General features: G+C 38.1%; 1 protein-coding gene across 8 annotated transcripts in view; it reads left to right on the top strand.

Moving 5' to 3' along the window:
- The window catches only part of hsf1 (heat shock transcription factor 1), a 182,372-nt gene that overhangs the window by 83,385 nt on the left and 86,275 nt on the right, over positions 1 to 12,712 (top strand). The window lies entirely within an intron of this gene.

Raw genomic sequence — 12,712 nt, 5'->3', positions numbered from 1 at the left:
ATGTCTTTGACTCAGAAGTACTGGATTCCCCTCCAATAATCGACCGTGCACATCGCGTCTCTCGTTTTCATTCAGATTCAAGTTTGAAACCACGACAAGTAATTCTCCGGATCCATTATCCTCATACCAAAGAGCATTTGATTCGGGCTGCCCGGAAAAAGGGTATGATCAGCTTTCAAGATTTCAAATTCCGTATTCTGGAAGACTACAGTCCCGAAGTTTTAAGGACAAGAATGGCTTTTAAATCGGTTATGTCAGAAATTCATCAGGAAGGCTACAAGCAAGCGCTGTTATTTCCAGCACAATTGAGAGTTACTCTCAAAGACGGGACTTATCAGCTGTTCAAATCTCCAGCGGATGCTCAAAGATTCCTTGAAGAATAACATTTTATTGTTTCTATGGGTTGACTAATGTAATAATTAGTTTATAGATTTTGGGTCTTTTATAAAATGATGATTTTTTTAACGTGATGGCTTACACGTATTTCTTATACACGGTAAAAGTCCATTTTTGGTTTATTCTGAGTTTGTTCTTTTCATATTATTAATGTGTTAGTTTTGAAAGTAATTCATTAGGGTTTTCTTTTAAGTTCGTATACACTTTTTTAATATTTTTAACGTTTAAATATTAAGATTTAAAAAAAAATAAAATGTTGTTTCTTTTTCCCGAAAGTCCTTAGTGCTTGGAACATCACATCCATTTTGAGGTGTCTGAATAAGTTTAAGGACTTTCTTTTGAAACACTAATACAATATTATCCATATATGGGGTTTATCATTGTAATTTTTTAAAATCCTTTTGTTTTATATATATAATACTAATTTTATATTTTACTTTTTGTTATACCAACCCTTTCTTATAATATGGGTGGTTTGTATCTTTTATTCAACTTTTTTTTGTTTGAGTTGCCATCTTGAGACATGGGGGTAGTTTTAGTCTTAGATTGCTTGCTTGCCTCTTTTTGGCTTTTTTCCTGGGGTTTTGAGGGTGGAGGGAGGGGGACTTTTCTTTTTTCTTTTCTTTTTGCTTGCTTTATGCTTAGTTTTACTTCATGGGCTCATATGAAACTACAAACATGGTTGCTGTGTCATGACTTCTGGTTCCTCCTTGAACTTACTTCCCTCTTCCGGATTCATGAGTTTATCTTTTTTTTAACCTTATGTATTAATTTTAATAAATATTGTCAATATGGATAAGATTATTAATTTTGTTTCTTGGAATACTAATGGTTTAAATCATCCGATCAAACGGAAAAAAATATTCAAAGTATTCCACAGAATGAATGCTAATATTATCTTTGTACAAGAGACTCATGTAAGGAAGGTGGATAGTCAATGCTTTTTTAGGTTGACTATCCACTAATCCAACAATATCACTCAAATTCTCAAGCCAAAGTAAGAGGCGTTTCCATTTTTATAGATTCATCAACCTCCTTTATACACTATGAAACAATTTCAGACCCACAAGGTAGATTTTTGCTTATTACCAGTCTACTTTTTAATCAAAAAGTTGTTTTAGTTAATGTTTATGCTCCAAACACTGATTGTCCTGAATTTTTTAAGTGTCTATTTACATCCTTTCCCAATTTGAATCAGTACAGGCTGATAATGGGTGGGGATTTTAACTGTTGTTTAAACCCTTCGATGGACAGATCTAAGCCCACCCAAGCTCTTCTGAATAAATCGGCCTCTCTTATTAATTCCTTTATGACTGATTCAGCAATTTTCGAAATTTGGTGTTTTTTACACTCCAATGACAAAGAGTTTTCATACTTTTCTCACGTTTATCATAATTATTCAAGAATTGATTACTTTTTCATTGATCACCATTTACTTACAGATGTTATCGATTGTAAATATGACTCTGTTACCATTTCTGACCATGCACCTTTGAAGTTATCTATTAAGATATTGGATTCATCTATTAATGCTAAATCTTGGAGGTTCAACTCTATTTTATTGCAGGACTTAGACTTTGTTAATTTTATTAAACAACAAATTGATTTGTTTTTCTCAACAAATTCTACAGCAGAGATCTCTCGTGGAATTTTATGGGACACTTTTAAAGCATTTATTCGTGGACAGATTATTTCATATTCTGCTGGAGTTAGGAAACGAACTAATTCTAAAATATTAACATTGGTTGATAAAATCAAAGCAATTGATAAGATTTATTCAGTGACCCCCAGTAAAGAACTTATATAAAGAAAGAGTGGAACTTCAAATGGGGCATAGTTTGTTGTTATCCTCTTCGATTGAAAATCAGTTAATTAAATCTAGAACCCAGTTTTATTTATATGGAGATAAGTCTGACAAATTATTGGCTAATCAATTGAAAACTGCTTCAGTTAAACGACAGATTATTAGGATTCGTAAACAAGATGGCACTCTGACAATTGACCATAAAGAAATAAATAAAGCCTTTCAAGATTTTTATAATCCCTTATATCGATCAGAATTTGTTGAGGATTCTTCTATAATAGGTGAACTTATAAGAAAATTGAATATTCCAAAATTAACAGTAGAGGATTAGTGTATTCCTAGATACACCTATTACGGAAACTGAAATAAAAAAGGCTATTTTTTCAATGAATTCCGGTAAAGCTTCTGGTCCGGATGGTTATACTGCAGAATTTTTAAAATCCTTTTCCTCTATACTTTCTCCTTGGCTTTGTAAAATTTTTAAAGATGCATTAATTATAGGCAAATTGCCACAATCTTTATATGAAGCCTCTATTTCTTTAATTCTTAAAAAAGATAAAGACCCTATTGAATGTGCATCCTATCGGCCTATATCCTTGCTGAATACGGATTTTAAGATTTTTAGTAAAATTTTGGCTACTAGATTAGGAGTTCGGGGAGCTGGGTTAAGCACAATAGGCAGCGATTCAAACAGAGAGAGGAGAAATGGATTAAAAATTCTATATATGAATGCACGAAGTGTCAGAAATAAGGCGGATGTGCTTGAAGCCCAGGTGCGAATGGGTAACTATGATGATGTTGGGATAACGGAGACATGGCTGCAGGGAGATCAGACCTGGGAAATGAATGTACAAGGGTATATGTGCTATCGTAGGGACAGAAATGTGGGCAGACGGGGTGGGGTGGCCCTGTTGGTGAGGAATAAGATTCAGTCCTTTGCAAGGGGGGACACAGGGTCAGGAGAAGTAGAGTCTGTGTGGATAGAACTGAGGAACAGTAAGGACAAAAGGACCCAAGTGGTTGTTGTCTACAGGCCACCAAACAGTATATATATTGGGTGCAAGTTGAATAGGGAGTTAACATTGGCATGTGGCAAAGGTAATGTCGCAGTAGTTATGTGGGATTTCAACGTGCAGGTGAACTGGGAGAATCAGGTTGGTGCTGGACCACAGGATAGGGAGTTTGTAGAGAGCTTACGGGATGCTTTCTTGGAACAGCTTGTAAGAGAGCCGACCAGGGACAAGACTATTCTGGATTTAGTGTTATGTAATGGACAGGATTTGATAAGCGATCTCGCAGTAAAGGAGCCATTAGGAGGCAGTGATCACAATATGATAAGCTTTTATCTGCAATTTGAGAAGGATAAGGGCAGCTCGGAGGCGTCAGTGTTGCAGTTGAACAGGGGAAACTATAGAGCCATGAGGGAAGAACTGGCCAAAGTTGACTGGACGGATAGCCTAGCAGAAAAGACAGTGGAACAGCAATGGCAGGTATTCTTGGGAATAATGCACAATGTGCAAAATCAGTCATCCCCCAGAGAAGGAAGGATTCAAAGGGGGGAAAGGGGCCACAGTGGTTGACAAAGGAATTCAGAGATTGCATAGCATTTTAAAAAAAAAGGAAATATGACAGAGCTAAGGTGAATGGGAGGACAGATGATTGGGAAGTTTTTAAGGAACAACAGAACTTAACTAAAAAGACAATACGGAGAGAAAAAATGAGGTATGAATGCAAGCTAGTCAGGAATATAAAGGAAGATAGCAAAAGCTTTTTTAGGTATGTGAAGAGAAGGAAGATAGTTAAGAACAACGTTGGGCCCTTGAAGAATGAATTGGGTCAAATTATTATGGGAAACAGAGAAATGGCAGAAGAATTTAATGAGTACTTTAGATCTGTTTTCACTAAGGAAGACACAAGCAATCTCCCAGATGTATGGATGGGCCAAGGACATAGGGTAACAGAGGAAATGAAACAGATTGACATTCGGAAGGAAACGGTGATGAGAAGACTGATGGGACTGAAGGCTGACAAATCCCCAGGTCCAGATGGTCTGCACCCTAGAATGCTAAAGGAGGTGGCCCTGGAAATTGCGGATGCATTGGTAATCATTTTCCAATGTTCCTTAGATTCAGGATCAGTTCCTGAGGATTGGAGAATGGCTAATGTTATCCCACTTTTTAAGAAAGGAGGGAGGGAGAAAACAGAGAACTATCAGCCTGACATTGGTGGTGGGAAAGATGCTAGAGTCCATTATTATGGATGAAATAGTGGCATATCTAGATAGCAGTGATAGGATTGGATTTACCAAGGGTAAATCATGCTTGACTAATCTGTTGGAGTTTTTCGAGGATGTAACCAGGAAGTTAGACAAGTGAGATCCAGTGGATGTAGTGTACCTTGATTTTCAGAAGGCATTTGATAAGGTCCCACATAGAAGATTGGTGGGTAAAATCAAAGCTCAGGGCATCGAGGGGAAGGCTTTGACATGGATAGAAAACTGGTTGGCAGATAGAAAGCAAAGGGTAGCGGTGAATGGGTGTTTCTCGGAATGGCAGGTGGTGACTAGTGGGGTGCCACAGGGCTTGGTATTGGAACCACAGCTGTTTACCATTTACGTTAACGATTTGGATGAAGGCATAAAAAATAACATCAGCAAATTTGCTGATGATACTAAGCTGGGTGGTAGTGTGACATGTGATGAGGATATTAGGAGAATTCAGGGTGACATGGATAGGCTGGGTGAGTGGGCAGATACTTGGCAGATGGCGTTTAGTGTGAATAAGTGTGAGGTTATCCACTTTGGGAGTAAGAACAGGAAGGCAGATTATTATCTGAACAGTGAAGAGTTGGGTAAGGGAGAAATACAAAGAGATCTCGGAGTCCTTGTTCATCAGTTGCTGAAGGTGAATGAGCAAGTGTAGCAGGCAGTGAAGAAGGCTAATGGAATGTTGGCCTTTATTACAAAGGGAATTGAGTACAAGAGCAAGGAAATCCTCTTGCATTTGTACAGAGCCCTGGTGAGACCACACCTGGAGTATTGTGTACAGTTTTGGTCTCCAGGTTTAAGGAAGGACATTCTGGCAATTGAGGAAGTGCAGCGTAGATTCACGAGGTTAATTCCTGGGATGTCTGGACTGTCTTACGCAGAGAGGTTAGAGAGACTGGGCTTGTACAAGCTGGAATTAAGGAGATTGAGAGGGGATCTGATTGAAACATTTAAGATTATTAAGGGATTGGACAAGATAGAGGCAGGAAATATGTTCCAGATGCTGGGAGAGTCCAGTACCAGAGGGCATGGTTTGAGAATAAGGGGTAGGTCATTTAGGACAGAGTTAAGGAAAATCTTCTTCTCCCAGAGAGTTGTGGGGGTCTGGAATGCACTGCCTCGGAAGGTAGTGGAGGCCAATTCTCTGGATGCTTTCAAGAAGAAGCTAGATAGGTATCTTATGGATAGGGGAATCAAGGGATATGGGGACAAGGCAGGAACCGGGTATTGATAGTAATTGATCAGCCATGATCTCAAAATGGCGGTGCAGGCTCGAAGGGCCGAATGGTCTACTTATGCATCTATTGTCTATAAAATATATTACCTCGAATTTTTTCTGAAGATCAGACTGGATTTATTAAAAACCGCTATTCATCTTTTAACATTAGAAAATTAATATTATATATACACCTTCACCCAAAATACCAGAATTTGTCATTTGCTGAAAAAGCCTTTGATAGAGTTGAATGGCCATATTTATTTAATACATTGCAGCATTTTAATTTTAGTTTGAAATTTATATCATGGATTAAAATAATATATTATAAACCCTTGGCTTCGGTCTTTACCAATAATCAAAGATCTTTTTTTCATGGTACAAGGCAAGGCTGTCCTTTAAGTCCTTTACTATTTGACATTGTTTTGGAACCTTTGGCTATAGCCATTCATGAATCACCTAATATTTTGGGTGTTACTCACGGGGAGGGGATGTATAAGTTATCATTATATGCTGATGATTTGTTACTATACATATCCGACCCTGAGAGATCTATTCCTGCTATTTTGTCCTTGCTCAGTTTAGTAACTTTTCTGGTGATAAATTGAATTTTAATAAGAGCAAATTATTTCCATTAAATATGCAAGTTCCAATTTATAAACATTTACCATTTAAAGTTGATACAGATTATTTTACTTATTTGGGTATTAAAATTACTAAAAAACAAAGATTTATTTAAAGTTAATTTTTTACCTTTAATTGACCAAATTAAGCAACTTACTACCAGGTGGTCTCCATTATCTTTGTCATTGGTTGTCGAATTCATGCTATTAAGATGATGGTATTACCCAAATTCTTATTCTTATTACTTCAAATTCTTTCAAGCATTACCAATTTTTATTCCTAAATCTTTTTTTGATATTATTGACTCCAAAATATCTTCCTATCTGTGGCAGAATAAAAATCCTAAACTAGGCAAAAAATATTTACAGAAGCCTAAGAAGAAGGGCGGTTTGGGCTTTGCCAAACTTGAGATTTTACTACTGGGCAGTTAATATACGATATGTAATATTTTGGACACAAGAATCGACTATAGCAGCTTGCCCACAATGGGTAAATTTGGAATATAAATCTGTACAAGACTTTTCATTGTTTTCAATTTTAGGATTTTCACTTCCTTTTTCTTTATCTAAATTGAATAAACAAATAACTAATCCTATAGTCAAACATACATTGCAAATTTGGTTTCAATCTCGTAAATTTTTTGGTTTGAATAAGTTCATTTTATCAAGCCCTATAATATCTAACTTTTTTTTTCGGCCCTGTTTTATGGATCAAGCCTTAGTTTTATGGAAAACAAAAGGTATAACATGTTTTTGTGATCTGTTTTTGGATGATAGCGTTATGTCCTTTGTACAGCTATCTAATAAATATAATTTACCTAAAACTCATTTTTTTAGATATTTGCAAGTTAGAAATTTTTTTGTATAATGAGTTACAGTCTTTTCCAAAACTATGTCCATTGGACATTATGGAAAGAATTTTAGCTCTGCATCCTTGTCAAAAGGGTTTAGTAGCTGTCATTTATAACATGATCATGAAAATACAGCCAGAAGTATCAGAAAAAATTAAGAAGGAATGGGAAAAAGAACTTCATTGTCTTATACCCACTGAGCAGTGGGAGAAAATTTTACTATTAGTCAATTCGTCTTCTATTTGTGCTAAACATGCCCTAATACAATTTAAGGCTGTACATAGAGCTCATATGTCTAAGGATAAACTTGCTCAATTTTATTCTTATGTTAATCCAACCTGTGACAGATGTCATTCTGATGTTGCTTCATTGACCCATATGTTTGGGTCTTGCCCTTGTTTGCAAAATTATTGGAAAGATATTTTGAGTATTATTTTAATAGTTCTGAATATCAATTTCCAACCGCATCCTATTACTGCAATTTTCGGTTTACCAATGGTGGATAATAGTCGTTTATCCTCCTCATCTCGACGAATGATTGCATTTGTTAAATTAATGGCTAGAAGATCTATTTTATTGAATTGGAAAGAAATTAATCCTCTAACTATATTTCAGTGGTTTTCTGAAACTAACTGTTTGAGCTTAGAAAAAATTAGAAGTGTTGTTTTTGATCCTTCAGTTAAATTTGAAGAAACTTGGAGACCATTTATTCAACATTTTCATATGAGTTAAATTGTCTTTTCCTAAACCTCACTTTTATTATCCTTAATTATTTGGATGGAGGTTCGGAGTTATTGGCACTACTGTATATATTTGACATTATGCAATGGCCCATGTTGGTTAGTGTTTTTTTTATTTTCTTTTGTTCATAAATACTATGAGTTTGGGAGATTATATATATTGATTATCATATATTTGAATGCCTACTTAAACTATTAACTATGTACTCTCAAACTCTCTGTATTCATGTTTCATTTATGTTTGCTTAAAAATTAATAAAAAGATTTAAAAAGAGATGTCTACCCATCCATCACAGATGACTTGTTGCTTAACTGCATTTAATTTATCTTTTTAAAAGCTTAAGATTACCTTTATTTGTTACACGTACATCAGAACATACAGTGAAATGCATTGTTTTGCGTTAATGACCAACCTATCCAGAGGATGTACTGGGAGCAGCTAGAAGGAGCCACCACACTTCCAACACCAACATAGCATGCCCACAGCCTCCACATTCATTAGCTCACCCTTGGCAATTTCCACCAATTCCAACAAGTTTCCACCCTAGAGATTCACTTGCACTTATAATCTGCTAGACAATACAGTCTCTTCTGCACTGGAAGTACTAAACACAGGTGCAGAGCATTCTGTTCAATCCATAGCATTGAGCCTGTAATTGGCCATCCCACTCTTGTCGCACACAAAATGCTGGTGGAACGTAGCAGGCCAGGCAGCATTTATAGGAAGAAGTAAGTCGACATTTCAGACCAAGACCCTTCGTGTTCAGGGTTCCAATGTCCATTCAGAAATCTGATGGCAGGGGAAAGAAGCTGTTCCTGAATTATTGAGTCTGTATGTTCAGATTCCCTATATCTCCCCCCTGCTGGTAGCAATGAGAATGATGGATGCCATCTTTCTGAGGCATTGCCCCTTTGAGATGTTCAAAGTAAGATTTATTATCAGAGTACACCACATACACATACACTACACATACACATACTCTACCTGAGATTCTTTTACTGTGGCCATACTTAGATGCTGGGGTGGCCAGTGCCCATGATGGAGCTGGCTGACTTTACAACTTCCTGTAGCTTATTTCAATCCTTTGCAGTTTCAGACACTGATGTAGCCAGTTAGAATGCTCTTCATGGTGCACTTGTTTATATGTCATGTTTAATTGCATCCAACGATCTGGGAATTGGATTTAACTGATAATGGAACCCATACTTGTTCATCGTCTTAATGTGATAGTAGTATCCTTGGCATGTTAACATGGAATGGGAGTCTTCATTAAAATTACCTTTTGAAATTGGGCAAAACAAAATAGTGGGACATTGGTGGGGTTTGGAATTGATAATGGACATTTCCTTTCAGCAAACTCATTGAGTCCCTGCTGCACCTGATGACCTTGTGATCTCTGTCTCAGAGGAAATGCTTTGAGAGGTTGGTGGTCATGACTAGACTGAACTCCTGCCTCAGCAAGGACCTGGACCCATTGCAGTTTGCCTCTTGCCACAATAGGTCAACGGCAGACGCAATCTCAGTGGCTCTCCACATGGCTTTAGACCACCTGGACAACACAAGCACCAACATCAGGATGCTGTTCTTTGACTATAGCTCAGCATTTAATGCCATCATTCCCACAATCCTGATTGAGAAGTTGCAGTTGCAGAACCTGGGCCTCTTACCCCCCCCCCCCCTCCCCCCCAACAACTGGATCCTCGACTTCCTAACTGGAAGACCACAATCTGTGTGGATTGGTGATAACATATTCTCCTCACTGACGATCAACATTAGCACACCTCAGGGGTATGTGCTTAGCCCACTGCTCTACTCTCTATATACACATGACTGTGTGGCTAGGCATAGCCCAGATACCATCAATAAATTTGCTGATGATACAAGCATTATTGGTAGAATCTCAGGTAGTGACGGGAGGGAGTATAGGAGTGAGATATGCCAACTAGGGGTGGTGCCGCAGCAACAGCCTGGCACTCAACACCAATAGGACAAAAGAGCTGATTGTGGACTTCAGGAAGGGCAAGACGAAGGAACGCGTACCAATCCTCGTAGAAGGATCAGAAGTGGAGAGAGTGAGCAGCTTCGAATTCCTGGGTGTCAAGATCTCTGAGGATCTAATCTGATCCTAACTTATTGATGTAGTTATAAAGAAGGCAAGACAGTGGTTATACCTTATTAGGAGTTTGAAGAGATTTAGCCTGTCAACAAATACACTCAAAAACTTCTTCTGTTGTACTGTGGAGAGCATTCTGACAGGCTGCATCACTGTCTGGTATGGAGGGGCTGCTGTACAGGATCAACAAAAGCTGCAGAAGGTTGTAAATCTTGTCAGCTCCATCTTGAGTACTAGCCTACAAAGTATCCAGGACATCTTTAGGGAGCGAATCTTCATCCATCTTCAGAAAGGCAGCATTCATTATTAGGAACCTCCAGCACCCAGGACATGCCCTTTTCTCACTGTTACCATCAGGTAGGAGATACAGAAGCCTGAAGACACACACTCAGCAATTCAGGAACAGCTTCTTCCCCTCTGCGATCCGATTCCTGAATGGACTTTGAATCTTTGGACAGTATCTCACTTTATTTTATATACAGTATTTCTGTTTTTGCACATTTTTTAAAAATCTATTCAATATATGTAATTGATTTACTTGTTTATTTATTATTTTTTTATCTTTTTCTCTGCTAGATTATGTATTGAACTGCTGCTGCCAAGTTAACATATTCATGTCATATGCCAATGATGATAATTCTGATTCTGAGTCTTTAATCTCATGAGCTGCTAAAAATATAATGTCAATGTTCAAAGTAAATTTATTATCAAAGTACATATATGTCACCATAGACAACACTGAAATTCATTTTCTGGAGGAAATTCATAGTAAATACAAAGAAACACAATAGAATCAATGAACCTACTCAATGGCAACGTAGCAGTTACTGTGATGCCATTACAGCACAGGGCGTCAGAATTTGGAGTTTATATCCAGCATCCTCAGTAAGGAGTTTGTGCATCCTCCCAAGGAATGCATGACTTTTCCTCATGTTTTCCAGTTTCCCCCCACAGTCCAAAGGCGTAGCGGATAGGTTAATTGATCATAGTAAATTTCCCATGATTGGGTTAGAGTTAATCAGGGGTTATCAGCGGTTATTGGGCAATGTGGCTCAAGATGCTGGAAGGGCCTATTCTGTGCTGTATCTTTAAATTTAAAAATGCATGCATCAAGACAGACAAACAAACAATGCAAAAGAACTGTTCAGTGTTTGGGTGAAGATTCTGATGAAAATCTGGTAGGAGAGCCTTTTCTTAGCACTTTGGAGAAGTAGGCAATTACTGTAAAGTCTGAAACTGACTTTCTTATCCGTATTTGTGGCTGTGGATGCCAGGTAAGTAAGATGGAGGTCCATTACAATAAGGCACACTTCTTTTCATGACAGTGGTTGTTTGGCAATATCTGGTTCAGACGAGTCGGTCAGTATTAGGTAGATGGGATTATCTCTGAGATTAGCCAGTTTAATGTGTAGCAATGTGGAATATTAGATCAGTTGAATTTGAGAGGTGAGTTACTTCCTCTTGGGGTGGGATAGAAAAGGTGTTGCAGTATTTACCAGGAAGATAACCTAGCAGAGGTTGGTGTGTTTATGGAAAATTGCATTATGGTTGTTTCGGTTTCAAATATGGGGTGTACTCCATCAAATGGATAATAGGTTGGTAGTTTCATATTTAAGACCAAATTACTTACATTTACAACAATGACAATGTATTGAACAAGCTGCCTGAAGTCATGGGACCAGTACCTTGTTCTGAAAGATCTGCTGGGTAATTTCATTAGCACTTTTAACCTTGGGATTAAGCTTTATAACTGTGATATTGGAAAAGGTGATCAGTTTAATAGTCAGCCATTTGTTTGAATTGCATGGTTTTCAATACTATAAACAAATGAACCTTCTGCACCCTTTTTATCCATTTTCCTCAGCGTGCCACACCAGGAGCACTGAAGCCTGGCACTGCACAGGATAAAGTAGCCTGTTTAATTGGCAATCTCTGTCCTTAACATTGACTTCCAGCATTACTTGCATCTACAGAATGATTTGCCCAGTCTTCCTCAATTCCACTGAAATCAACTAGATGCTTACAAAACAGCGGGCAAGTGACCTGCAAGTCCCCACAAAGTTGTATATTACTTATTGTTCCTTCATGGTTACTGGGTCTCCTTACCGAAATTCATGATAATTCATGTGATATGGTTCAGGGGAGGTGGCTTACCACCAACACCTTGAAGGGGAATTGAGGGACCAGGCAGTAAATGCTGGCCATGACAGTGACTCCCACATCCCAAAAATGAATAAAAGCATTAGCTGATCAGCTGACATCTTTTTGATTAATGTGTGAAATTTCTAATTTTTAGACTATGTTGCTAATGGCACTTCCCAACGGACTCTCCATTATCAAGGCGGCTGTCCTGTGACTTCAGCTGAGCTGAGGGTGTGTGGCGCAGGTTCACCTTCCACTCCTATCTTTAAATCTTTGGGTTGGGGTGGTGCGTGGGTTGCAATGGCAGGAGGGTTGGACCCACAGAGAATTATGCAGTCAGTTTAATGGACTTGCTAGTTTGCATGGCATGACGTTTGGGAGAAGACAACTGTTTGGGGGATTTTGCCTTACAAGAAAGGTTAGTTTGGAGGTATCCCACCCTGTGAGGTCTTGTGTAGGCAGTGGAGTGTCTGGGACTGAGAAAAGGGGTCTTTTTGATGGGACAAAGTGACTATGATGGGTGAGTGTGCCACAGTAGGCCAGATTACAGCAGTAGTTGT

This window comes from Hypanus sabinus, chromosome 6 (assembly GCF_030144855.1).
Source record: "Hypanus sabinus isolate sHypSab1 chromosome 6, sHypSab1.hap1, whole genome shotgun sequence".
NCBI classification, from domain to species: domain Eukaryota; kingdom Metazoa; phylum Chordata; class Chondrichthyes; order Myliobatiformes; family Dasyatidae; genus Hypanus; species Hypanus sabinus.
Note: the sequence above shows the minus strand (reverse complement) of the source record. Positions and strands in the feature narration are given on the sequence as shown.